We start from the raw sequence: 27,920 nt of genomic DNA on the forward strand, positions 1-27,920 counted from the left end.
AGGAAGTTTCAGGCGATGAACATCGTTGACCGCAATTTCCAGGATTCTTTAGTTTTTTTAAATGAGGACCTATGAGTGAATGCAGAGGGGAGACCAAGAGACTTCTTGTGAAATTAAAGGCTGTGGTGCAGGTTAAACAACACTTTCAATTAATGGGTACATTAAGCACTCAAGATATGTATATAAAGTTAGATATGTCTCCAAAATGGTGTTAAAGTCCAGTTTTTGTAGTTTTTGGTTAGTAACGGTTATTTTTTATTTATTCGGCGATGACGTCATATTAGGTAGACGTGGTGGAAGCTATTTTTTACAGTCTATCGGTGGAAGCAGAGATAAGAAGGAATCCGACCTGCGGTCATATCCCTGTCCCACCCCATCTCTCTCTCCCACTTACTTACTGTCTCACTATTCACTGTCCTATACAAATAAAGGCAAAAAGCCCAAAAAATAGGCCTATACTAAAAAAAAAAAAAAGATCTTTGGTGGAAGTAGCCTCAGCCTTATAGCAGCTACTACTAGCACTGTCTAACTGGGATGAGGAAGATTAGGCAAGACCCACAGTTAACATTTATGATGGCCCATATAATTTGGAACCTGTTAGGCGTGTGAGGGCTTAATGGGGAAATACCCACAGCTGATGGCCATCAAAGAGAAATTAATGCATGGTCAGAGGAGAATCACTGGAGAGTTGGTGAAGTGTCCTGGTGAGTTGCTAGCAGCAACGAGCGCTGGAGCTAGTCTATGAATAGCAGTGGGTAGGCCTACAATAACAATTTTTTTACTGTCGAAAGTGGAAGTCAACGTTTTCTTTATATCTAGTGACAGTGATTATGTCGTTGGCTCAGATAAGTACCCTAAACTTAGTCAGAAGTTCTAGAAATAGAAGGCTATGCTAGATGTAGCTTGACCCACCTGTGAACCCCTAGTGTTTATTTCTAAGCTTTCAGGCTAGAACTACTCTTTCTCCGGTGAAAATGTTGTTTGCAAAGCGTAGCCCGGCCGAGTAGGCTGGTCGTGTCTTCAGTGTGATTATAGTGCTAGTTTTCCCGTGATTGACATTGTCATTGACACCGTCAGGGTACCGCTTACGGAGAGAGTAATAAAAGCGTGTCTGTGTCAGTGTTTAGCAAATTGGTGTCTGTGTGGGCGTGTCGTCCCATGGAAACTGTGGTGGAGAGCTTGTGTTGTAGGGAGGGCGCTGTTTTGGTCGCTGGTCGAGGCTGCTCACCCCGCTGCCAGCAAATAACGTGCCTAACATAGCCCCTGGATTTGAGGCATACTGCCTGAATCCGTTTGTGCTACAATGTAGCATACTCACACTTCAGGCAAGATCATGGTCCCCTTCAAGCCAGCACGCACGAGTATGTTCATGGTTTATGTTTACTTTACCAATCTTTTTACACTGAGTTCTTTGAACCAACAGTTATAGGAGAGAGATGTGTTGCATACACAATAAACATGCATAAGACACAGGCTTAAAATGACTTCTTCAACCTACTCACAGAGTTTTAAACTGAACAATCTTTCCTACTTATCCCTATGCAATACCGGTACACTGTGTACAGGCAGGCTATACGCTGGGCTTATGGGGTTTTAGGCAGGAGTATAAGGAAGCCTCTAAGTGGTGACCAGACCTATCAGGGCTTTCAATGGCCTCATTTAGATGAAAATGAATAAAAATAATTGTTATGCTTATTCTGTTGTGATCGCTCCATTGCCCTTAAACTGTTATAAAGTACACAGAACACATGAATTTTGATAAAAAAAAAACAGTTTATTGGCATTGCTTGTAATGGTTACTGAACATTTAAACATTTACTGAACAAGGACAAAGACACAGGTTGGAAGTAAACAAATCTGTATAAAAAAATGGTTAGGCACAAAACATACAAGGAACACTGATGAAGGGCTAGGCCTTGAAACGTGTGCAATATTGTGGTCTTACCTGAGGGTCAGCTGATGGTTCCCTTTCTCACACACAAACCCATGATATTTCATGCATGCATACATGCAGTGATACATGCAAAAGCACATCAAGCAGACACACAGTGAGCCCAGATAACACCGCACACAGAAGTTGACAAGGCACAGGTAAAATGATTGGTAAATTATTTTGAATTACATACAAGAAATTTCATGCAAATAACAACAAAAAAGAAAATCCAAGCACACAGACAGAGGAGCAGACATGCAGCACCCCTTGAATGGGGTACAGCGACAATTATTACCACTTACAAAGACGAGAAAAAGTAATGATTTTGTACAAAGTATAAAACAAAGCAACAGCACACAAAGACAAAACAAAACATGCAACATGCAGGGAACCACCACCAAATGAGATGAAAGGGACAGAAAGAAAGATACACCGACCTAGATATGTAAAAAAAGAAACTTGAATGAAACACACATGACCAATACAGTATAACACTCAAATATGATGACATCACAAACCAACAGACTAAAGCCAGCCTGGTACACCTGTGTCCCAGCATCAGAAGTGGAGGTGGGCAAGGGCTGATCCCCAGTATCACACTGTCCATGGTCTCCTGTCTGGAGGCGCTGTCAACATCTTGTGAAAACAAATATAAAAAAAAAGGTCAGCGAAGAGGGTATACAAGAGAAAAAAGATTACAGTACAGTGGACCCTGATATGCTTACTCGATGTTTTAAAAATACATGAAAGACATTCAGAACATATTTGATGATGTTGAAGGTTACTGTTAAATGTTTACATCAATACTAGTGGTAATAAATGTCTAGAGTGCATGTGGTGCATAAACTCTATGAGGTAGTGCATTTACTGTATTGGGAGGTAGCTAAACTCTGAAGTGAGAAGTGGATAAACTGTTTCTGAAATGTCAGAGGTGGGTAAACTGTGTTTACTTGGCGTTAGCCTCCACTACAGCCCTGGTGACACGGTCATGGCCAAATATATGTGAAAGAGAACCGTATCAGTCTAACACAAACACACTGTTTAGTTGTGAAAGCTGCTTGATGATCACTGATCCCAACGCTAGCCATGATGCTTTCATGACGATATGGACATTTACTTTTCGTGGAATCACGAAATATCCTCTAATGTCAGACTGATCACGATTGTAGTGGAGGCTGTGTCAAAGGGAACACGGGTATGCAAAATACACACAGCGCTAGCTAACGCCAAGAAGCTTTTGAACATTAGCATGATGCTTACCGTGACAATATCTCGCTTGCAGACGGTGTCTCTGGACCTCGACAGGGCAGTCAGAGAGGTTTGCATGCACAGACGGCACAGCGGTAGGAATGAACCATGCATCCTCTCACTCTTTAAACCAAGTGAGACCATCTTGGCATCCCCTGAGTGGTAATCCTCCTCCTTGAAATGCGCCAGCTGCATATTCTCGAGAAGGCGGTGACAGAGCTAGCTGAAAAATCTGCCCACCTAACCTTGACAAATTGCACCTAGCTTCGAAGATCCCTTTGTCCTTGGGGAAGCAATGGACCCTAAGTCCAGTTTTGCTGGAGTTCTTGCACCTGGCACAAAACACAGTAGTAAACCATGTTATCTATTTATTTATATATCTACTCTCTCCCTCTCTCCATCAGCTATCTATGTTATGATGCTATGCTATCTCTCACTACTATCTATCTATGCTATCTCTCTCTCTCTCTCTCTCACTATCTATCTATCTATCTATATCTCTATCTACCTCTATATATCTATCTATCTAGGCTATCTCTATCTTTATATTTACTTATATATCTGACACTGTTACTTTCTCACTAGCTGCTACTCTCACTAAGTTAATCGTCGTCTCTCTCAATGGTATCAAGGCCTTTCCTCTGTCGTCCCACAACGAAAATACCTCATGTGACGCCATGGAATGCATTGTGGGAGAAATAAGAATGATCGCAAACCTGTTGCTAACCGCTAAAATATTACCTACTTTTCCTTATTATATTTCTTTTTTGTGATACTTTACAACATCAAATACAATGGATAATTGTTTAAATGTTTATTACCAACTAGAAAATTGCCAGGAAAGACAAAAAAAAAAACCCTGCACCACAGGCTTTAACACAGTTTGTGGGTGCTACGGTAAGGATAAACTTGTTCCAAGTAGGCTATGCATTAGAAAATGCAGCTTCTCAACGTAGCCATCCTGTAAGTTCACTGATGTGTTATGATAACATTAGCCTATGTTATGGATGTGTTATAACGTCTTGGCTTCCCATTTTAAATCCTCAATTTTGTCAAAGACAATTCAGAACAATCTACTTGAAGCTAAATTTCAATTACCATTTAAAAACGAAATAGACACTGATTGATTCAGAAAAAAATTCTAGGATTCTTCAGTGTATCAAGAGGCAAATGTCAAGTGGATTTTTACTTCTGGAAGGAAGGCTGTGACCGAAACAAACCGATTGGTCAAACATATGCCAGAGCAGCAGTCATGGTATAATTTCTTAATGTATCCCAGAGGCAAGAATGTGTCTCAATAGGCTACTGAATTTGACATTGCTTATGGGGCATAATTAGTAGCTTAGAATAGGGCCTATTGGAAGGTTGTTGTTTCAAGATGTGGACATCAACAACTTGGCATTAATAGGCTACACTGCAAAAACTGCTTATCTAATACAGTCTAACCAAGTTTTATTCATCTTATATAAAGATCAGAAAATATAGTTGGTATTGTTTTCAGTATATAGAGACTTACCTAGTCACTAATTAGTGCTAAAGTGGAGATGCTCTTTTTTGGGGGCATGGCCATAGATAGCCTAGTCTTTGCAAGCAATATGTCTAACAAAAATATGCAAACTTATAATAATAATAATAATAATAATAATAATAATAATAATAAATATAGCTGCAAGCAGCAATGTGGGGGCCAAGCAGTTGAGCAGGAGTTGTCATGGCAACCCAATGTTGCTACATTATACACACACCCAATTAACCCCCCCGTCCCACAGACACACATATACACAGATAAACTTCCTCCACCACACACCCCAATGGCTCCCCACAGACACGCACACCTCAAACATCACCAAATGTATTTTGCGTCCTCAGGTTGTAGTCACGAGTCCACATATCAAATTTGGTGTCAATACAAGAAAGTGTTGATAATTATAGCGCCCCTAGTGATCAAAGGTCACTAAATATATTGTGCATCTTCAGGATGTGTTCCCGAGTCCATGTACCAAGTTTGGTGTCGATACGAGAAAGTTTTGCTAATTATAGCGCCCCTAGTGGTCAAAGGTCACTAAATGTATTGTCCTTATTCAGGATGTGGTCCCGAGTCCAGGTACCAAGTTTGGTGTCGATAAGTGTTGCAAATTATAGCACCCCTAGTGGTCAAAGGTCGCTAAAATTATTGTATGTCCTCAGGATGTGCTCCCGATTCAATGAGCCAAGTTTGGTTTCGATACGTGAAAGCATTGAAGAAATATGAGCCCACTTCCTGTGATTATAGCGGCACATAGAGGTCAAAATTTACCACATTTCTTGAGTGTCCTCCTGATTGGGTCCTGAGCGCATATACCTAGTTTGGTTTTGATATGTGAATGCATTGCTGAGATATCACTTCACTTCCTGTTTGGCGGCTTTGCCGCCAAACTTGATTGGTTGTCACGGGCGACAGGTTTCATATATGGCTCCGAAGAGCAATACATTTATGAGTCATGGTCTGACGATCATCTACGTCAAGTTTCATGAAAATTGGATAAACTTTGTGACCTGTGAAAACTTTTAGGTGTTTTTGATTAAATCCAATATGGCAGTCAGATCAATTACGTTGACGTCACAAATTCACCTCTGTCGGCCTTAGGATCTCCCACAGACACCACTAGTACATTAACATTAACATTAAGGCCATCATTAAAAATATTTTTGTTTGCCGTAACCCGACCGACCCTCTCAATTTAGAACCGACCCAAATATTTATTTTTTTCCCCTTTTAGTCCGACCGACTTGCCGGTTGTAAACTTGCGTTAATACCGACCGATTGTTTTTTTTACTCTAAACAACCAATATAAATGCAATAAAATAATATTTCTTTTAGTAGGCCCAAGTATTGTGAATATAAATTGCCTACATGCAAACGTGGCTTACTTAAAAAAAAACCTGTGGCGTCATCTCTACACCATTGGTTTTACGCATGTCACACTATGGCCTACGCTTTGTTTCATTCACACAAACTGATAACGCTTTTACTTGGCACGAAGTTCTGAAAGAACTGTGGCCAGATCTTTTCTCATCCCTTCTCCCCCTAGTCTAGTGGTGACCGTGTCGGAGTATTGAAATTGGTTGTGGTCTATTCAGCATTTCTCAAAATATGGGTCCGCAACATGGAGACTGCTGGTCCGCTGAGTCGGTGGAGTGAAATTAGGCCCGGTGCTTCATCTGATAATTTGCTGCGCAGTTGATCAAGAAAAACCGCGGATCGACGAAAAAAAAAAAAAAACAAACGTTTCTGCTATCGATGTCATTAAACATGGAGCCCTACAATTAAGTGGTGGTATGAGCATTCATTCAATGCGCGTCTCTTGCTGAGAGAAACTGAAACTAATCGATAACGTTGGTATCAAAACTCCGCTTCAACCTGTTGGAAGGCTATTTATTTATTTAACGAAACTTAATAGAACGACGTTGTTTTTTGGAACTTCCTTAGAAACAGAGCAGAGACTGTATAATACACTGTATAGCATTGAGTATTGTATAGTCAAATTTCAATATAACGTGGCCAAGAGCTATTGTAGCCTTCTTTCTGGGTACATGTAGATGAGCCCTATGACCCAAAAGTCTGCCATGACCGGGCCTCAGGTCAAAGAAGTTTGAGAAAGGCTGGTCTATATAACCTGCATCAGAATGAGGTTTGCAATGGTGCGTCTGAAGGCACGGGTTGAAGACCCAGTCAGTTATGTCACGATATGCACATTTGTGTAAATTCATTCCTACGTAATCACCATGACCAAAATTGAAGTTTTTTTTTTTACTTTGAATCTTGAAAAAAAATATATTGACCTACCTACCGACCCATTTTTTATTTTTTTTTGGCTGTTACTGCAAACAAAAATATTTTTAAGGATGGCCTAACAGACACCAATAGCAAGTTTTAATTTCAAACACATTACCCGTTACAGGCCAAAATGTAATTTTGCTCATTATAGCGCCACCTATAGGTCAAAAGTCATCAAATTTATTGAGTCTCCTCCTTATTGGGTCTTGAGCCCATGTACTGAGTTTGGTTTGGACGATCATCTGCGCCAAGTTTTGTCAAAATCGGACAAACTTTATGACCTTTGATTGCTTTTAAGTGTTTTTGATTAAATCCAATATGGCGGAAAATCCAACGTGGCGGAAATTGACGTCATGGGGTGCGTTGAGTTCAGTCTCATCCAAGGATTCCAAGTATACCTCAATTTGTATGGTTGAAACTTTAAGCGCATAGATGTAATGCAAAATCTGACACATTGGGGGCGCTAGAGCACTTGACATGAAACTTAGTGAAATTAATCATATGACCTATACCGAATCAATGTGCCAAATTTCCCAACTTTTTACTGTATGGTTCAATGGCAAATGAGTGTTTCGTTCATAATAATAATAATAAGAACACATAGAATCACTATGGGTTGCCTCGCAGCTTCGCTGCTTGGCCCCCAATAATAATAATACATAAACCTTGTTTACTGTCTTGTCCAGTCTTAGGCCTACTACACCCCATTTGTGGCCTGTACTTTGAGATGGTGGTAAACAGGTCTTGATTTCTCAACAAATTACTCTGAGCTCTCTGACTGATCAAACAACATAGCTTTTGTTTATGTCATTGCAGACAGTTCAATGTCATCATGTGTCTCATACATTCAACCTCACCAACTTTGGCAGGTGTGTTAGGTGCAATGTTCGTTTCCGGAAGGGGGTGTCATAATTTCATAACTGCTTCACTAGAAAAAAATACCACCAGCCGCCACTGGTTTGAGTAGAATATAGGCTACAAACAGTTCTTTAGTAAGGGTTTTTGCATCGAAATGATTCTTGTTTTGCACCTGATAGAAAATTATTAGAATGGTAGGCTACATTAATTCAATACGGAGAATGTGCGCTCATTTGACCAACTTGTGCACTCTGATCTCTCATTATGATCTCATTTTACTAGGTTGTGCATAGAATTTGGTATATTATGCGCTCATTTTAGTAAATAGTGCATTAATTGGAGTGCATTCATTTGACACAATTTAGTAAATGGGCCTAGCCTGGCTAACGCCAAACCTCATTTCATTGAGATGGGGTCTGGGAACTATTTGTACATTTTCTCGTATTTGAAATGTGGTTTACGAATGCCCAGAGCCGTTTATTGGGCATAGACTGTATAGAGTGTCCCAGTGACTTCCGTTTTACTTCCGCTACAAGGGACCCATCTTTCAAAAAACTATGAACGGGAGTTAATGGAGAGATAACAATTATTTTTTGGTCCAGTTTGAATTGTGCCACGAATTTCACATATGATGTGTGTGAATTTAAAAGATCATTTTTCACGTCAAGAAAGTACTGTTGTTCGATAGACTTCAAAAGTTATGTTGGTTTTGTGCGAATCCGCTCAGTGGACTTACATCTCTCGTCTCGAACTATGTACGTCACCAACGTAATTAACGATAAGATTAGCTGTTATGCTAGTTAACGGTTGCATCTTGCTGCCTGCTATGTCACTTAACAGTACAGTCTAATGTACAGTCTATGGACGAATACAACTTACCTGATGTGTTTAATCCTCTGACTCATGGTATTTTCATCGGCAAGGAAAGCCCAATTAAGACCTGTTGCTGGTATGCTTGTACAATCTAGTGTGGCTGTGAATGAGCTAACGTCTCTAGCGCGACTGATGGGTTTGTAGTCATTGGAATTACGATCTTTCACAATGCTGTAATTCAATAGTTACGAAACAAACTGCAAATCTCTTTACATGAAAAATTGTCTTTAAAATTGACAAACATCATATGGGTAATTCAAGGCACAAGTCAACCGGGACCAGAAAATAATTTCTTTTTCGCCATAGACTGGCGTTCAAAATTTTTTGAAAGATAGGTCCCATGGAGGCAAATGGAAGTGGCGTCACTGGGACACTCCATATAGAACTGGACAGTGTGCCGTCTGTTAAGAGTGATGCGAGCGTTAGTCCAGAGCCCCCTGGTGGCTGGCTGCAGTACAATGTGTAACTCCGCCCATCCCCATGTATTTCAATGGCCAAGTAGCCAACTTTCCGTGTCACTTTTCTCACCTAAAACTATTTCTGTATCAACAACTTTTTATTCGAAAAAAGCCTCAAGTGTGGAGTAACACGCTCTGGAAATTCACAATTTCGTCGCGGTTTTTTTTTTTTTTTTTTTTTTTTAAACATAGTCCAGTATTTCTTTCGAAATTGAAATGAAGTTGTATGGACTGGACTATGTTTTTTTTTTTTTTTTTTTTTTTTTTAAACGGCGACGAAATTGTGAATTTCCAGAGCGTGTTACTCCACACTCAGCAATCGACTCCTACGGACTTTCCCCTGAAGATGGCAGCAAAGATGGCAACATTTCCGGAAAGGTACTGGCTTGATGAAATTCATTCTGGACTCTCTATCCGACCACATAAAGACCTCGGGATACTTCGGTTTGGCTTTAGGGACCCTCTACTCACTACCACGTAAGTGTAATGTTGTTTGGAACTGTAGAAGAGGTATAAAAATAGTGTTTTGTAGCAGCGAAATGACATGCCACTTCCAGGCTAACAAGTTTTGACTAAAAACGGTAAAATCGAACTTTCTCAAAACACATCCGAATGACATAATTTGGATGTCAACTCAACGTATGTACTCCCAATCATCCGTAAATTGATCTAAAATGCATTTTACTCCGGATAATTCCTTTAAAACAGGGATCAATCAAAAGCCTAATGAAATAAACAATGAAAATGAGGGGGAGCAATAATAAGAAATAATGCCCATTCAATCAATAATATAATAACATGGTAAGACTACATCAAGGAGAATATCAATAATACACAATGTCAAATTAATCAACAGCCTAATGAAAATAAAACAGTACTACTGCATACAAACCATAACGCATAAGTGTTTAAAAGACCAAAAACTATCACAAGAACGAAGAGCACTGGGCAACTCATTCCACCAACATTGAACCACTGAGTCTTGAATTTGACCTAGCGTTTAAGACTGGTCTTGATCATTGAATTAAAATAACAAGGAGCAGATCCAGTCAGTGTCCTATAGGCCAAAGTGAGAGATTTAAAGTTAATTCTGGCTACTCTAGGGAGCCAATGGAGAGTAACTAGGAGAGGAGTTACAATGTGTCCTCTTTGGCTGATTGAGGGCTAGTCGTGTTGCAGCATTCTGAATGATATATCAAACAAAAGAAAAAAAAAAATTCAATATTGATTTAGTATCAACCAATAATTATTCTGATATTAATATTCTTCTAAATTCTACATCTTTGTGAAGGCTACTGTTAAATACTAAGCAATGGCCTCTGACTTTTAAATACCAAAGCAGTTAAATGCAGTGGTATAGTCTACGTGATACACAGGACTACACAGTAAACCCATTTAAAAAGCATCATCATCTCAGTGTACCTATTTAAAATAGGCAAGGATACGTATTTAATAACAGTTGGGGTTGCTCACAGTATACCCACTACTACAGCTAACTAGACTACACCACTGGTTAAATGGCGCATTGCAATTTACAATTTGTGTGAGTTCAGGGGCATACAGAAAGTTGAAGTTTGGGTGACATCAATAAAGAAAACAGAAACAAAGTGATGTGTACAGCCTCAAGAATGAATCATGTCACATTAACTGAAGGTTCAGAGCAGCGGCAGACCTTTCTTGGTGCCACGCAAGTTATTGAAAGTCATGTGTTTTCAGAACGTAGTGGTACTGTGCCATGTCCCATGTATAAGGGGCTTCAGGTTTATCCAGTGACAGTGGGTGATGATGTCAGGGAGATGGATGTCAGGGGACTTGGAGAAAGGTGGAGGACATGCCACCTCAGACCACCCCAGCAAAACCACTTCACGTAGGCATACCGATGTAGACCATGGAGACCACCTTGCCGCCACCTCCAGTACATTCAGCCATCACCCATACCTGCAAAAAAAGAAAGTTACAATAAAGTTAGTCAGACAATTTTACAACATTACAAAGCATATAATCAGACACTTAACACCACTAGTAATACCAATTAATTAAATATATGTGTGCAATAAACTTCACAGCCAACCTAATGTTAACTACACATTTAAATATGCGGTGTGAATGTTATTAACTTGCGTCAGTTTGAAAATAACGTTATCAGTATGACTGATCATGGACGTTAGATGACAAACTAAGGTGTTTCTTTCTCAAATGTTTACCGATATCGCTGGGAAGTGACTGGTTCTTGGCGCAGTGTTAAAGGTGCGATTTGTAGGATTGTTACCGAACGTTCTGTAGGCCAAAATCAAAACACTGGTGAATAGGGCTGGGATAAACGATTATTTTTTAAACGATTAATCTAGCGATTATTTTTTCGATGCATCGATTAATCTAACGATTCATTTTTTCAGTCCGATTCGATTATCGATTATCTCCCCATTAATTCACTAATAGCAACTTATACATGTTTATTTACATATCTGAATGAAAAAACATTAATTCTTTAACATTGCAATATATGTTTATTGCTCTTAAGATTCCAAAATAAAAGACTATACAAGTGCAAAGTAATGCATTCTTAGTCAGAGGTAGCATTCAATAAAGTTCAGTAGTGTATGTCTAATTGAGTGCGTCATTTTAAGACGTTCGTGTGGGAATCCTTGCAATTAACATTAACACAGTTAAAAGGCTGCTGATGTGTGGATGCAATTCATAACGTAGTTAGTTCAAATAACGGTTTGTTCTTCTCCTTTGGACAAGCACTTTTGAGTCTTGGATAACTCTTTTCCATTTACATCGGGATTTTGCAAACATTCAGTCAATAAAATGAGCCCTGCATGAGTAACGAATACAAGCAGCTGCAAGTAAGAATGCTAAACTTGACATCCAAACAGTATTCTAACGTTAGCTTTGAGATACTGCTTGATTGCATACTGTAACTAGTCTCCTCAATGTGCTATGTTGTGATAAGACCTTAGCAGAGTTTACTTTAACTTTAATGCAGCAGTTTTGAACAAATTTGCGCAGCATGGTCACGATGCTAAGCGGATTTAATAGAAATTTAGCCCACTGTGTTCTATGCAGTGCTTCTATGTGGCAACAACAATCCTTCAACAATCGTGAATATTTTGTTAAATGCACATGCAGAGGAGAAGCAGCTGGCTCGTTACGAGAGAGAGCGGGCGGGGCAAGGAAAGGCTGTGTGAGTAAAAAGTGCAGCTCAATGAATTTTTTTTATCTTATCTTTAATTTAAATAGTAGGCCTACAACATAGAAGCAGGGCTGTACGTTAACTTTTTTTGCAAGTAGCACTGGTGCTACAGGGGTTCCATGCAGTTCCATGCAGTTAGACTTTTCAATGGGTATCAGGAAGACAGGTCATGCCATTGATTTTTTTTGTTATTTTTTCTTATTCATGCATTGGAAGTCAGTTAATTTATTTTTGAATAAGTAGAAGATATGCTGAAGATTTTATTCCACTAAGATTTAATTCACGTTTAGTTCATATTTCTAAGATTTTAGATTAGAGTAACCCTACATTCAACCTTATTGTCATTGCACGAGTGAAATACCGTAATTACATCTAACCAGTGGTGCAAATGAGTAGGCTAACTGACATGTCAAAGGGTCATTCCGTGTGAAATCACCCAATTTCAGCGCAATTTGGCAGGTGACCCTCTCCGAAAAAACCTGAAAAATCACAGGTGTTTGTAGACCAAATCCATGCATAGATCTTAAATAGTATTTCTGTATAACTAATCGTTGCAAAACTACACCCCTTTGAAACTTCAAGTCATTTTAAGCATTGTGGTGAACAATCCTTTTTGTTCAACTTCCAGCATTATTGGCTCTTTTGGTATTTCACACACATTAGTGAAACTATGTGAATAGAAGTACATTTTCCTGTTGAATTAAAAAATCCAATCGGATCAGACGTATCTTGTGTACTTTCCCCTCTGGAAAGCTTTGAAAATGGCTATAAATTCATAATGTGAAAAGACATCATCACCTTTGAGGGCTTCTCATTCAAAAAGTATGTGACACAAATTCTTACAAATTAACTTGTGCGCCCAAGTTAAAAAAATTAGGAGCATAGACAAAAATTTGGGCGCACAGTCAGTTCTGTACTTAACTTACACATAATCTAACAATATACTGCAGCTAACAGTTAAACATGCCAGTGCACCAATTGCGAATATTAAGAAAGACTGACAACATTTAGGTTACAGGAAACAGGATTTTAAAGATCAGTGCCTACTTTATTTTCAGTCTGTTCTATTTTCCTACATTTTGTTGATGTAAAATAATATAATACATTGGGTGGATGACAAATAAGCCTGAAAAAAGGAATTTAAAAAAACTTCAAATATCATCCCTAAAAAGTGTTTATATGTGTTGCTGTATCTCTAAACTTGACTAATATATATTTTTTTTTGGAAAAAAAAAAGTGAAATATATATTTATATGTCAATTTGTCATGTTAGTGCCTAAAATTGTCATATGGTGTGACGTGAAAATAATTTGAAATAAAATGAAAATTAGATACTTTTTTTACTTTTAATTTATGTCACTGTACATTTTAATCACGTTTGCTTTGATATGCAACATTTCCTTGTGAATATTTAGAAGAAAAACCTAAAATTTAACAAGTTATTTTGTCAAGGTGGAGAATGCTCCTAAGTGTAACCAGATATTTTAGCTTAATTCTAATATTTCTTGTAAGAACTCACTCAAAATTCTTGAGGTTCTTGCAGAGACCATTTCCTTTGTGTGCTATTGATGTTTTAATGATTTTTCAATTATAAAGTCTTTTTTTGTGACATTATTTAATGTCACACCAAATGACATGGTGTCACATACATATGATGAACTGCACCACTCCACCATGTGTCAGAGCAAAACAGGGTTTTTAATGACAATAAAATCATTAATAATGAATTTTGAAGTCACTGTATGAATGGTGTATGCGTGTAACAGCAAAATAGATGAAAGTTTAGTATTTATTTTTTAAACTTACATGGCATGGTAACATAAAAGAAAAAAAGTATGAGAAATATGAATTGTACAGATACATTTTTTTCCCAATTATCACAGATTTAACAAAAAAAAAACATATAATATCTGAATTTAAATAATGTTTTTACAAGAACTTTTATGTAAAAATGCAATTTGGTCATAGGGTGTGACAGAAATGTCATATAGTGTGACTTGAATAAAGCTGTCACACCATATGATGCAGCGTCACACTATATGACATTTTGACAGTTAAGCTAATTTTCTAGACAGTTAAATACAGCTAACTATTATTTAGCATGCAACTGACCACATGGCAGCAGTGCTTTTTAAGAATTCATGAAGAATATTTGTGGAAAATAGCTACTTTTTTAGGCAAATGATGTCACACCATAAGACACTAAAATTTGGCCACGATTGATGATGTCCAATTCAAAGCTTTTTATATAAAAATCCAAAAAGCAGAACTCGCCTCTTGACCATGCCAATTACTCCTGACATTCTATTGTTACTTCCTGATTATAATAATGTCCAAATGAATGCCCGGTCAAAATATACTATATAGTGTCACGCCATATGACAACCATTTTATGGACAAAATATATTTGATTATAACTTAGTTGGACAGCATGCATAAACATCAAAACTTTCTGTGGTTGTAAAAAACATCCAATTATTTTATATGCATGGTAAAATTTTAAAGTAATTATACTTTTTATGGATATACACTCTTTTTAGGAAGTTCGCACACATGGTGGACAGTCACACCATATGACATTTTTTATGTTTGGATGATTATTTTAAGTCAAAAGTGAAATAAAAATCCAATAAATTTAATATGACAGAACTTGAACCTACCAGACCTACAACATTTCCATATCAATTCTTAACAATTGGCATTTTTTATAAGTGTGTGACACATGGACAGTCTGAATTCTGCTATTTGTCATCTACCCATTTGCATTTAGCCTGTATATCAAGTATGCTGCCAAATGTAGGCTAATTTGTTTATTTGTGAATCCATCTATAGCTAAACCAAATATGCCCATGGTGACCTATCTGACTGCATACTGCCTAATACTACTACTAAAACAGTCCATTTTCTCTTCCACAAAACCCAACATAGGCTAATCAAGGATATATGTTTTATACTTTTAGTTTTTATTTGAAATATCTGCATTGATGGGGGCAGTAGGCAAACGTTAAGCCTACTTTCGTTTTGCACTTCAGCTTGTATTCGGTGTAAACAAACAAGCATGCGTGGAAGCCTGGAGTTGTCAGTAGCGTTCTAACTTTGAATAAAATGGGAGTATTACGGGAGGCTACTTTTGTGCCGGTTTGCTACAGCTATATTTCGCATATTGCAGCCAATACGTCAACTGGGCTAAAAGGCATGTTCGGTTACCTTTCCTTCTCTCACTGCATTCTCAGAATCTCGTCCCATCTTGGCTGGCTAGTCTAACTTTCCGCTATTTCTGCGCGCTCTTGGATTTGATAGAAGTGACTACTAGCGAGTCACAACGCGAAACTGCTAACGTTGATGGGAGGTGTAGTTTTTACGCTGCATTCGCAACGTGATTCTATGGTTTGCACCAGTAATGTTTCTCGATGTTTTGGTGTATTTTGTATTTTGTAGACAAACATTGACATGGTTAGAAGTCATTCGCACCAGTGCGCCTAAATATTCTTTTGCACTCGCACGGCATCATTTTTACTCGCATGTGCGAGTGAAATGGGCGCACTGTAGAGCCCTGCTCATGCATGTATTATAAGGTCCTGTCCATGCATTAACTTTGGTTGTTATAATTTTAATATTTTCAGAGCATTTTTTTAAAATTGGGCTTGATTTTCAAAAAGCCTGTTTTCTGAGTTTCTTCATTGAGATAAGATTTTTTAAAAATATTGTCTATAAATCCACTAAATTTGTATTGGATCTGCAGTACCACTTTGCACCACATGTGGTGCTCTTTTAATACAATGGAAGTCAATGGAAGAGTAAGAGAGTCACTTGTTTGCTGCATATATCCAAGCTAAGTCTCAAACAGTAAAACTGTGCAGGGTCCAACAGTTGTGGTTGTTATTAGAAGCGGCGGCTGAGCCTTCCGACAGAAGATGCTCCTCGGGTTGCTTCCTCGATCCGTCTCCGAGTCAAAACCTAAGACAAAGCCTGTTATGCTAAAACATACAAACGTCAATCATGTCAACGTGGCAGGTGCCAACCAGTGTACAAAACCCGGCCCTGGCCAGATGGAGATGTCTCCCTCGGCCCATGTTATCACTGATGTTCCTCGGATGTTCCTAAACATCAGGCTGTATGACCTTCCTGCTGGTGCACAGGCCTAAGGCACAGTTATGTACAATAATATGGACCTCTCCCTGTTGTATACTACACACAGAAGTAACATATGAACACATCAGAATACAGTAAGAATACCCCAGAATTCTACAAACTGAACTAAAAATGCAAAAAAATTCTACAAACTGAACTAAAAATGCAATTGCCACAAACTTCTACCTCTGCTTGCCTAATCTAATCCCCTCAGCCCGGCCCGGTCGGAAGATACTTTCGCTTTAGGCTAAACATAGCTATCACTTGTTCGATTCGCGAGGATAATTTGCAAGGTGTTGTTTGATTTGGAGTTGGATTGTTTGGATACTAGGCCTACAAACAAGTAGACATACTTTTAATCAAGCGTGAGACTGCAACTAAGTTGAAATCAAAGTAGCCTACATCAATTCCCCGCTCACAGAAGTAGTCTATACGCACTTCAAACAAACAAACAAGCCTTTCACCAGGAGCCTACACCCGGCACGTAACGAAGAGCTCCGTTTGCGACGGGCAAAATTTTTTTTTTTTTTTTTCGTAGCCTACGCGCCTCTCTCACATCTGGTGTAGCCAGTTGCACTGATCACAGGAGAAGGTAATTGATGTAGCCTCCCTGTCAGTCTCACACGCATGCATTGTATTGCCATTTATATAAGCAAAACTGTATACTGTAGCACCAGTGCTACGTTGGTAAATCATCCATCGCACAAACCATTTTTTTGTAGCATGTACAGCCTGCATAGAACATCAATGTGTGGTGGCCGGTTTTGATTTCGTGGTGCCCAGCCACAGATTAGTCAACGTATGGAAAACACTGAAGGTGTCAAATTAAAAATATTTAGCAGCACGTTATGCTTGACGAATCGACGCTCACATTTTGCGTCGACGTCATCGATTACGTCGATGCATTGTCCCAGCCCTACTGGTGAACGTTCTCAAGACTACCAGACGCGAGCCTCTTCTGGGTTGCCAGATGTAATGAAGACTTAGCTAACGTTAGTTGACCTGCAGCTGCTTTAACGTTTCTCCAACCATGACCCAGCTACACATTACGGAAACAGTGAAAACAAAAAATACCTCCCTAACCAATGTAACATATTTAGCTGAAGTTAGCGATGCAGATGAAGTTTAGCCTAGGCTACCTGTTGTGGAGAAATATGGCCAGCTCTGTCCAGACTTGATATTCTTCATTTGACCTAAGACGCCACCATATCAGGAAGCTCCTCCGATGTCCACTTAATTTGTTTCTTGTTTTAATTTTGTAAATTTGCCTGCCTCTCATAGGCGTTCATGACTACAACTGACAGCTGTTGACAGTTGGCCTTTGCTAATTTGGCAACCCAAATAGGAGGACGTGCTAGCCCATTATTAATACGCTATTCTAGAATTAATCGTTCAAAACATAAACGAAAATTCCAAGAAATTCCGCCCCGTAACTCATTTTTTTCATGGGTTTTACGGGGTTTTACGGGTTAGAGTAATGTTGTCAAATAAGCCATTACTTCAATTCATCGTGTTTCCTTACTCTCTGACAACATATGGTGATAATTTTTGGAATGGTTACAGTTTATTTTCCATTTATTTCCTACATACTGGACCTTTTAAATGCAGGCGTTTCATTTATCGATCATTCACTTATGCAGTCTACAACTACCGACCTACCGATCTATTTTTTATATGCTACCGACCTACCATCACAGAAGTAGCTGGAGGTGGTATCCGGAGGTAACGGAGGGGTCTTTGTCGTTAACGTTAGAAATAGTGGGATAGTTAGCGTGATAGATATATTGTGATAGATACAACGATGAAGAGAGTAATAGGCCTAGTGTTTAACAGATAGATAGAGAGAGAGGGTGAGTGTGTGTCTGTGTGTATGTGTGTGTGTGAGAGAGAAAGAGAGAGATTGTGTGAGTGTGTGTGAGAGAGAGAGAGAGAGAGAGACAAATTTGATGATGTTGTCCAATCATCACTAATAATATAACAAATAAAAACAATAAAATAATGTGAAACACTTAATCTTATGTCGCTGACACTAGGGATATTTTAAATTTGGTCAGAGAGATGTCTATACCTAAGCATTCCCTTTTGGTAACTTTTGACGTAGAAAGTCTTTACACTAACATCCCGCATGAAGGTGGTTTGCAAGCTGGTCTGGAGGCCAGTGAGAGTGGCGCACCAGTGGAATTTCTTATGACTCTTACTAAATTCATTCTCAAATCCAACTACTTTATGTTCAACAATAAGTATTACCTACAGTGTCAGGGCACTAGTATGGGGTCTCCGTTTGCACCCAATTATGCAAACCTATTTATGGGCTGGTGGGAAGACCAACATATATTCAATAATAATCCTTTTCAAGGCCACATCCAATGCTTTAAACGCTTTATCGATGATATTTTTTTGATCTGGAGTGGGACAGAAGATGAGCTGATTGCATTTAACCATTACATTAATGGAACTCATCCTTCTTTGCGTTTTACAATGGATTACAGCAATGATTACATCCATTTTCTAGATCTTTTGATAAAGGTAAATGATGGGGGGAAATTAGAAACTTCAATTTTTTGAAAAGAGACTGACAGGAACACAATATTGCACGCAACAAGCTTCCATCCCGATCCCATGATTCAAAATATTCCATATGGGCAGTTCCTAAGGTTAAAAAGAATATGCAGTAATGAAGACAACTACCAAAATAAAGCCCAAGAAATGGCGCAACGATTCAGACAAAGGGGGTACAATGACAAATGTATTAGCCAATCTCTGGATAAAGTGAGTAAAAGAGACAGAGAAGAATTGTTAAACCCTTCCAATAAGGAATAATAAACAAACATTGGGCCTTACTGGATTGTGATCCCAATTTAGATAATTTGTCGTCGGTAAAACCACAATTATGTTTTAAAAGAAGCAAAAACGTGAGGGATATGGTTGTGAGTTCTATGTACAGAGAACCTATGCAGACAAATTGGCTTACCCAAACTGTTTATGGAAATTACAGATGTGGAAAGTGTGCCCATTGTTCAAATACTAGTGATACTAAAATATTCTACCACCCACATTCAGGCAAAAAATACCATATAAAAGAATTTATTAATTGCTTGTCCACACATGTAGTGTATGTGTTAAAATGTCCATGTGGTTTAATGTATGTGGGTCAAACAAAACGGAATCTCAAATTAAGAATTGCTGAACATAAAGCCGCAATTAGAAATGGAAATATGGACTATGCAATTGCTCGACATTACAAAGAAAAAAATTATGGATCGCCTTCCACTCTGAAATTCATGGGTATTGAAATAGTTAAGCCTCATCCGAGGGGGGGCAATCTGATTAATCAACTCCTAAGAAGGGAAGCATTTTGGATCCATGAATTAAATACTGTAGAGCCTGCTGGTTTGAATGAACTACTAGATCTAAGTATGTTTTTGTAAAGTTGTGGTCTTTTGAAAATTTGAATCTTAACACTGACAGAAAATATGAGTAATCAAGCACTTGCACTTTAATTAATAGGTGGAGTTTTATAGGAAGGTCTATTGGTAACTTGTACTCTGCTATGAAGATGGGGAATTACTATTATCTTGTATGGTGTAATTGTACTTGCAACCACTGAAGCACTTTAAAATATACTACATTTTTAATTGAAAGTTAACCAGTATATGAATTCTGATATTTGTGTATGGAACACATTTTGGGCACATTTTTAATAGAAAGGTTAACTGTAATGAATTGTCTAAATGTTGCTTAAAAGTGTAACTGTTTATTGAATATGTATTTGCTGAACATTGGTGTTTTTATGGACTCATGTTGACAAGTAACCTTGTCTTGGTTTGTTATCTGTTCTTTAGACCACATCAGAATACAGCCAGAATACCCCAGAATTCTACAGTCCCCCCTCTTGATCAATCAAAAACACAGATTTTTATAGATCATACAAAACAAACAGGAGTCTGATGTGGTCTAAAGAACAGATAACAAACCAAGACAAGGGTACTTCTCCAGCACTTTGAAAAAAAGGAAAAGTGCAGGCATCTTAAAAGAAAAACATAATAACTGATTATGTTGCTGATGATTATCTCACATCCAACGGGTTCAAAGAGACTTCGGGGGCAGATTTTGGATTTTGAACATCTGTAAGAAAAGTCCATCTTGGCACCCTGATTGATGTGACTGAATCCCAGCTGGAAGCCTGCCAAGAGGGGAAACACTGCTGCACTGCGCACCCTGCATGCAGTGAAGACATTCTGACCAGGTGAAAGCAAAAAGTCTTTACTCCTTTATGCGGGAAAAAGAACCAAAGTAAAGCTAATTTATTAGATAAATTAGAAATTAAAAGCTGCACATTAATGAGAGTATTGAAGTTTGTGTCATTAAGTGTTTTGACAAGTAACATACCTATATCAATGATTGATGAGCTCTAGATGTCATTTGATATAAGAAGTTTTCTGGAAAAAAGTAAAAGGTCAAAGTGTACACATATTTTGGGTAATTGGATAGATTCGTGAACGAATTAAAAGAAGTAATCGATTAACTACGGACAAGCGTGGGGGATTAAATCTTTTCTTTTTCTGTACTGCCATTACATGTTAAGCTGTGTGTTTTATGAGATAAATGCTGTGCGTGTGCCAATGAGAAAACAGGAGGAGTTGCTACAGTCATTATTTTGCTGAGTGAACTGTGTGGTTTTTCTCAACGGTCTTTGTTTAGTTTAATGGCCTAGGACTAAACTTAGTGCTACAGTGATATGGAAAGGAGACGAAATCACCAGAGTGGGGTGTTTTGGTTGTGCAGTATTTGAAAAGTGGGATAGGGTTTCCACCTATGTTTTTTTGTTGACTTGGTCAACTGTGAATTTAACGAGAGATTGTTAAGGTGTGAGTGAAACATTAATTTGTATCATTGTCCAGCCGTTTTGGGAGAAAAGAAACAGTCTGAGTTAAGTGGAACTGACACTGGTGAAATGTATTGTTGTGGCTTCATGCTGTGAGTAAAATAACTTACCAAGTGTCAGGTTACAGAGAGATAGAGTGTGTTTTTTTACTTTCCCCTGGCGGGAGCAGCGAGCGTGTGAGTGTGAGTGTGGAAAAAAATAAAATAAGAGATAGACAACTTGTGAACAATTGAGAGGCGAACAAATTACTAACCAAATTTTCAAAGTGCAAAGTTGTCACTATATCACTACCACATCACGGAAAAATATAAAGAAATATATTTAAAAGGATCACGTCACTGCACGAAATACATAGTACAATTTAATATTTAATGATTTGATATTGCCACAATCCAGATGGTTCTTGGTAGGAAAACTAAGTTGCAGGCCTTAGCTGAGATACAAGACTATGTGTCAGATTGGATGGCAGTGAAATTACAATTGGGCAAATTTGAGAAAAAATTACAAAGGAAAATAGAGAAGTTGGAATTAGAGATCCGAGACAGGATTTGGAGAACAGAGATGGACAGACGTGATTTGGAGGAACAACTCATGGAAGCGGATGTGTTGCCAGAACAGAGTGGAATGAGGCGAAGAGGAGTAGTCTCAGAGGCCCACTCAACGGGGAGGAGCCAACTCCTCCCATACACACTGGCACCTATTGTGGGCGGGGGTCGCAACAGGCAACCAAGCACCCGCCTCAATCCGACTCTGCCTGACTTGGACTCAACAGCGCCATATGCCATGGTGGAGACATCTAGAAGTGCAGTGGACATTGATAAAGACCGCTTCATTGGACAGAATGCTGCTGTTCTGGGAACCCCACATGGGCCAAGAAACAGCACCCCACCTGACCAACAGCCAGCAGGTGACACGAAGCAAATCATTCTGGCCCCTTCAGCAGCCACTGCTTTCTACAATCCACAAAGACAAGGAATAACGTCTGCAACCAACCATCATCAAACTGCTCCACTCCAGTATGGCTACCCAATGCCACTAGGCCTACTCCCCCCTCCTCCATTGTTGTTACCAATGCCACTGGCTACAAGCCCTTACCCACCTCACCCACCTGTCAACTCTTTACCTCATCCAGCCCCACGGAAATGGAAACACGGACGGATCTAACGGTAACAGGAACATTTTTGAAAATGACAACGAGAAATGCATGATGAGAGTGACAAAGAAGGTCAAGGAAACATCTGAAGAGGGAAAACGGGAAAGGGAGAGTTTCCGCCGATCTTCTTTTAAGGATGAGGTGTGAACTAGAGAGGGGAAGATTCATGGGAGACTTTCATTTTGACGGAGATTTTATTACGTCAGAGGAGAAATGAAAGGATCCGAGGGTAGAATCTTTCCTTTGAGAATCCGAACATGCTCAGTGTTGTGGTAGTGGACTCTTCTTGACACAAACTCATGTTATGAAAAATTATAGACTTAGATAAGTCTTATAATTGATTTTGATTATTAAACATGTGTGATTACTGATATATGAAATGTTTAATCTGAGGATACGATTGCAATTGCCTATTTTTGAGAATGATTACAGTTAAGCTAGATCGAGAGGGGGGAGTAATCCTGTAGTCCTGGTTCTAGAGGTGGGTTTCTGGGGACACCCGTAAGGGAGCTGAACACGCAGCAACGGGTTAACTGGGGACTCAATGGGGGACCAGGGTTGGGAGGATGCTACATCCCTATAATAGATGTTTTTTTATATATATATATATATATACACACTGTTGTTTTCATGACTATCCTTCAACTGATACTGCTCTTTCTTTTCACTCCACATGTGCCTATGAGGTTGCCGGGAGCCACAGACAACATCTGGGACAGAAACTTTGCCTTTGAACTGAACTGTTGCTGGCCGGTTTCCTGAACCTCCAAAAGACTTTGTTTTCCTTTTCTTTTGACCCTTAGAATGTGAGATAATCATCAGCAACATAATCAGTTATTATGTTTTTCTTTTAAGATACCTGCACTTTTCCTTTTTTTTAAAGTGCTGGAGAAGTAACTTTGTCTTGGTTTGTTATCTGTTCTTTAGACCACATCAGACTCCTGTTTATTTGTTTTGTATGATCTATAAAAATCTGTGTTTTTGATTGATCAAGAGGGGGGACTGTAGAATTCTGGGGTATTCTTACTGTATTCTGATGTGTTCATATGTTACTGTTACTTCTGTGTGTAGTATACAACAGGGAGAGGTCCATATTATTGTACATAACTGTGCCTTAGGCCTGTGTACCAGCAGGAAGGTCATACAGGCCGATGTTTAGGAACATCCGAGTAACATCAGTGATGACATGGGCCGAGGGAGACAGCATGTCTGCCTATTCAGGCTAGTATCTCCATCTGGCCAGGGCCGGGTTGTGTACACTGCTTGGCACTTGCCACGTTGGCGTGATTGACGTTTGTATATTTTAGTATAACAGGCTTTGTCTTAGGTTTTGACTCGGAGACGGATCGAGGAAGCAACCCGAGGAGCATCTTCTGTCGGAAGGCTCAGCAGCCGCTTCTAATAACAACCACAACTGTTACACTCTGCACAGTTTTACTGTTTGAGACTTAGCCTGTGTTCTGTTATTCATTGTTGTACCATCTACAATAAATCATCATCTAATCGCCGATCCTGATCCCACCGTCAAGCTTTATTGACCATCTTCAATACAGACATTAGAACTACAACACAACGCAACAACCAGAGAATCCAACAATGTGATATGTACACAAATATGGACATTTAAATACTGTAAACAATGTAATGGACTCTAATATCAGGATGACTAAATGTGATACTGAAATTGTGAAATGTTGATTGTGAAATATTTGACTAGTAATAGAAAAAGATCTCTGGATTGCCTCTAGTAGGGGAGATGACTAGTTGAGCTGTGTGATAGATTTACTAATTGACTAATTGATGACCTGAGTCAATGGACTATGTGACTAATTGATGTGATGACATGAGTCATGTGATGTATCAGTGGCCCATCACCTGTTGGGATGGAACCTTATTTTATCTCACTTGCGTAGTTTTGAATTGAGCCTGATGAAGCAACTGGCGAAACGCGTTGCTCAATACAAATCACTAAGAAATATAACCGTGTGCGGTGGCCACCTCTTCACAGTGAGGTGAAGCACACACTAATCCCGGCGCAGTGAGCTGCCTGCTTCAACGCCGGTGCTCGGGGAGCAGTGAGGGGTTAGGTGCCTTGCTCAAGGGCACTTCAGCCGCGGCCCACTGGTCAGGGCTCGAACCGGCAACCCTCCGGCTACAAGTCCAGAGTGCTAACCAGTGGGCCACGGCAGAGTGGTGTCAAATCGATAGTATAGTCCAGCAGCCATGGGGTCAGACCTGGTTTTGCCGGTTAAATTTTTTTTTTTTTTTTGCAGAATCTTGTCGACTAGGGGTATCTCTAGATTTAGGAGGGTGCCCAGTGATATCCCTTGGGCAATTTTGTATATTAACCCTTTCTTGTTCAATGTGTGACACTACAGGTGAATAGGGTAAAAAAAAATAACTAGCAGAAACTTCCCCAGTTAATTACTTTAATATGGAAAAAATGTATTAAAAGTTATCTGTAATTTAATGTTTAAATATGCAAATTAGGCCTCATCTAATTAAATAAGCTTATGTGCTGATTTGCATAAACTTAACAAAAAAATCTGAACATTGGATGAAGCCAGGTTCAAAATTACTTATTCATTGGCTTATTAGATGAAAAGTCTTTTACACAGGACATTTTTAAATATGAAAAAGCCCAATGTGCCAAAATCATGAAAAAAATAGGATATACCTCTAATTTCAAGATGAGTACTCATATTAAATGCAAATCAACTCAAAGAAAATGTACTAAAATACAGTGTTCTGTGTGATAGTTTTTCAGACAGTACTTCATGCATTCAAATTTGGACAATTAAACCCTTTACTACAGTGGTCCCCAAACTTTTTCTTCCGAGGGCCAGCTCACTATGCCTGGCTCTAAGAGAGGCTATGTTTATGTTGCCACCATGCCATATCAGTGTAAAATGTAGCTCAAATGAAATAATACTAATAAAAAGACTCTGTTTCTTTCCATACATAGCTCAAGTTGTGAACAAGCAATATCCTACAAATAATTTAAAGTTATCAAACTATGAGAGTTTTATGAAGTGCTGGCAAACACATCTGAAATGACCACCATTCTAACTTTCACTCACCTGATGAGAACTTTGAACTCTGTATGAACATTTGAATGTGTGAATTAAAAATAGAAATAATTATCCCAGAAAGTCCCAGAAATATGACTTGAATAGAAGTTAGTTATTAACAAATAATTGATAAACTTTTAGAATACTTTGAGTACTGATGCAATCAGCATAGGCCTCTTACATTGTTTGCAGGTAGGCCTACATTTCATTCCGTTTTCGATGGAAAACACGAAACAGCGCCAAAACAACCACCAATGGACAAAAAGAGTATTACATGTGTACTGGTAAGACTCGCCATAGAGAATGAATGGGGAAATTACGAAGGTTATAGTTTGACGATGTCGTACTCCCGTGCGGGCCAGATGCTATATACCACCAGTGTTGTGCCAGTTCACAGCTTTTCTGAACTAGTTCAAGTTCAGTTCATACATGCTCAAAGTGAACACGTTCAAAGTTCACAATTTTAATTCTGAACTAGTTCAAAGTTCAGTTCATTTTACTTTTTTCGTAAGATATTCAAATAAATACTTTTTTTCACACTACGAGCTAGAAATCACTATACGTTCTTTGAAGCTGCTCATTGTAGACATTTGCTAATGACACTGCAATTGTGGGTTTCTTACCAGGTGATGAAACTTGCAGCAGTACAGACAAGGTAGACCAGTCTCCGTGCCATCACTTCCACCAGCCATTTGCCTGCTACGCGGCGTTGCTATGCCTACCCCGCTCTGCTGCAATTCATCACGGGTAACGTTGTGCGGAAGCCAGTATGCTATTCAACTATTCTCAGCCGGACACTACGTTGCCCGCAATGCATTGCGCACACAATGTCAAAAACATTTCTGTCTGGTGATACATGATTTAAGCGGCACCAGCGAGAATACAGGAAGGAAGAACTTTCTCTTGTTGCGTTTCAAAAGAGAAAACAGATGTCACTCAGTTTTCAATGGAAAACAAATTCCAACGTTCATTTACAGTGATGACGCATAATGTGAACTAATTCACGTTCAAGTTCTTTATTAAAAAATGTGTTGCGTTCAGTTCAACGTTTACGAAAAAATGAGCGTGTTCAATGAACGCGTTCTTTTGAACTCGTTCACGCACAACACTGTATACCACGGACATGTTTCGGGGGCCACCCAAAATGAGTTGGCGGGCCGTAGTTTGGGGACCATTGCTTTACTATGTCAATTAATGAATTTCTATATTTTAGATAATGCCAGTCCGGGAGCCATGGGGTCAGACCTGGTTTTGTCGGTTATTTATTTATTTATTTTTGCATTTATATTTGTGGACTTGGGGTGGCTCTTTAATATTTAAGAGGGTGCCCAGTGATATCCCTTAGGTAATGTCTTATATTAACCATCAAAGCCCTATGTGCCGAAATCATGAAAAAATAGGGTTAGCAAAAAATAAGCAAAGCAAATCATATGAAAAGCAAATCAACTCATAGAATTTACTAAAATACAGTTTGCAGTGTGATAGTTCAGACAATACTTCATGCATTCAAATTGGGAGAAAGTAACCCTCTTCCATGTCAAATAATGAATTAAAAATGTCAGATATCGCCTATAATAATTCTGAATATGTACACTTTTCCTCTATAGTTCTGATAATTGTCCAGTTCTGGCTCGTCCTACCCTAAAACATGCACAGAACATTGTGCAAGGCACAACATTAACCTGGCAACTGCATCTGTTAGAGCTACAAGGAAATTCACTCTTGCAGCCACATCTGATTCATCTCCAAAATGTAGTATGGTGCAAGTTTGACATTTTCTGGTAGACTAGTTGCGCTCAGTAACGAATCAATGAATCTTTCTTCAAATGGCAGTTGAATTTCAAACTGAAGTATTCCTCCGTTTCCGGTTCCAAATATTTCAATACTTAAAAATTAATATTCTCTTTTTGAATGACTAGTTTAGGCTCTGAGCATAGACTACTACTGCAATAAAGAATAAAAATAAATGTATATTTTATACAAAATTAGTAAAACAGACAGACACTGTAGAAATCAGCTTAAAGAGGGCAGTGTTCTTATTCCCTTATCTTATGACCTTATTCCCGGTGTTGTGCAGACTGTTTGTATAGTGAACTATGATTGTGGTTTATATTGTTGTTGTATATTGTGTATGTAATCAGGGCATCATTGGAAAAGAGAGCTTGCTCTCACCTGACCCTCCCTGAACAAATAAAGGTGAAGAAAGAAGAAGTGTAGGCTAACAGTAGTCATTTACATAACTTTTAGGCAAGTCCCTCCACTCAGCGGCCATATTGTAGCGCTTTTTGGGCACTTAT

General features: G+C 38.8%; 1 protein-coding gene across 4 annotated transcripts in view; it reads left to right on the top strand.

The window, feature by feature from the left end:
- Positions 1-27,920, top strand: part of zfyve9a (zinc finger, FYVE domain containing 9a) — a 228,504-nt gene that overhangs the window by 12,601 nt on the left and 187,983 nt on the right. The window contains exon 2 of one of the 4 annotated variants that reach the window (XM_048260453.1): positions 26,250-26,370. The exons of the other annotated variants lie outside the window; for them this stretch is intronic. The gene's annotated coding sequence lies outside the window, so the exon portion shown is untranslated. The remainder of the gene's footprint in view (positions 1-26,249; positions 26,371-27,920) is intronic. 4 annotated transcript variants of the gene reach the window in all.

The sequence above is a fragment of the Alosa alosa genome, chromosome 1 (assembly GCF_017589495.1).
Source record: "Alosa alosa isolate M-15738 ecotype Scorff River chromosome 1, AALO_Geno_1.1, whole genome shotgun sequence".
NCBI lineage: Eukaryota > Metazoa > Chordata > Actinopteri > Clupeiformes > Clupeidae > Alosa > Alosa alosa.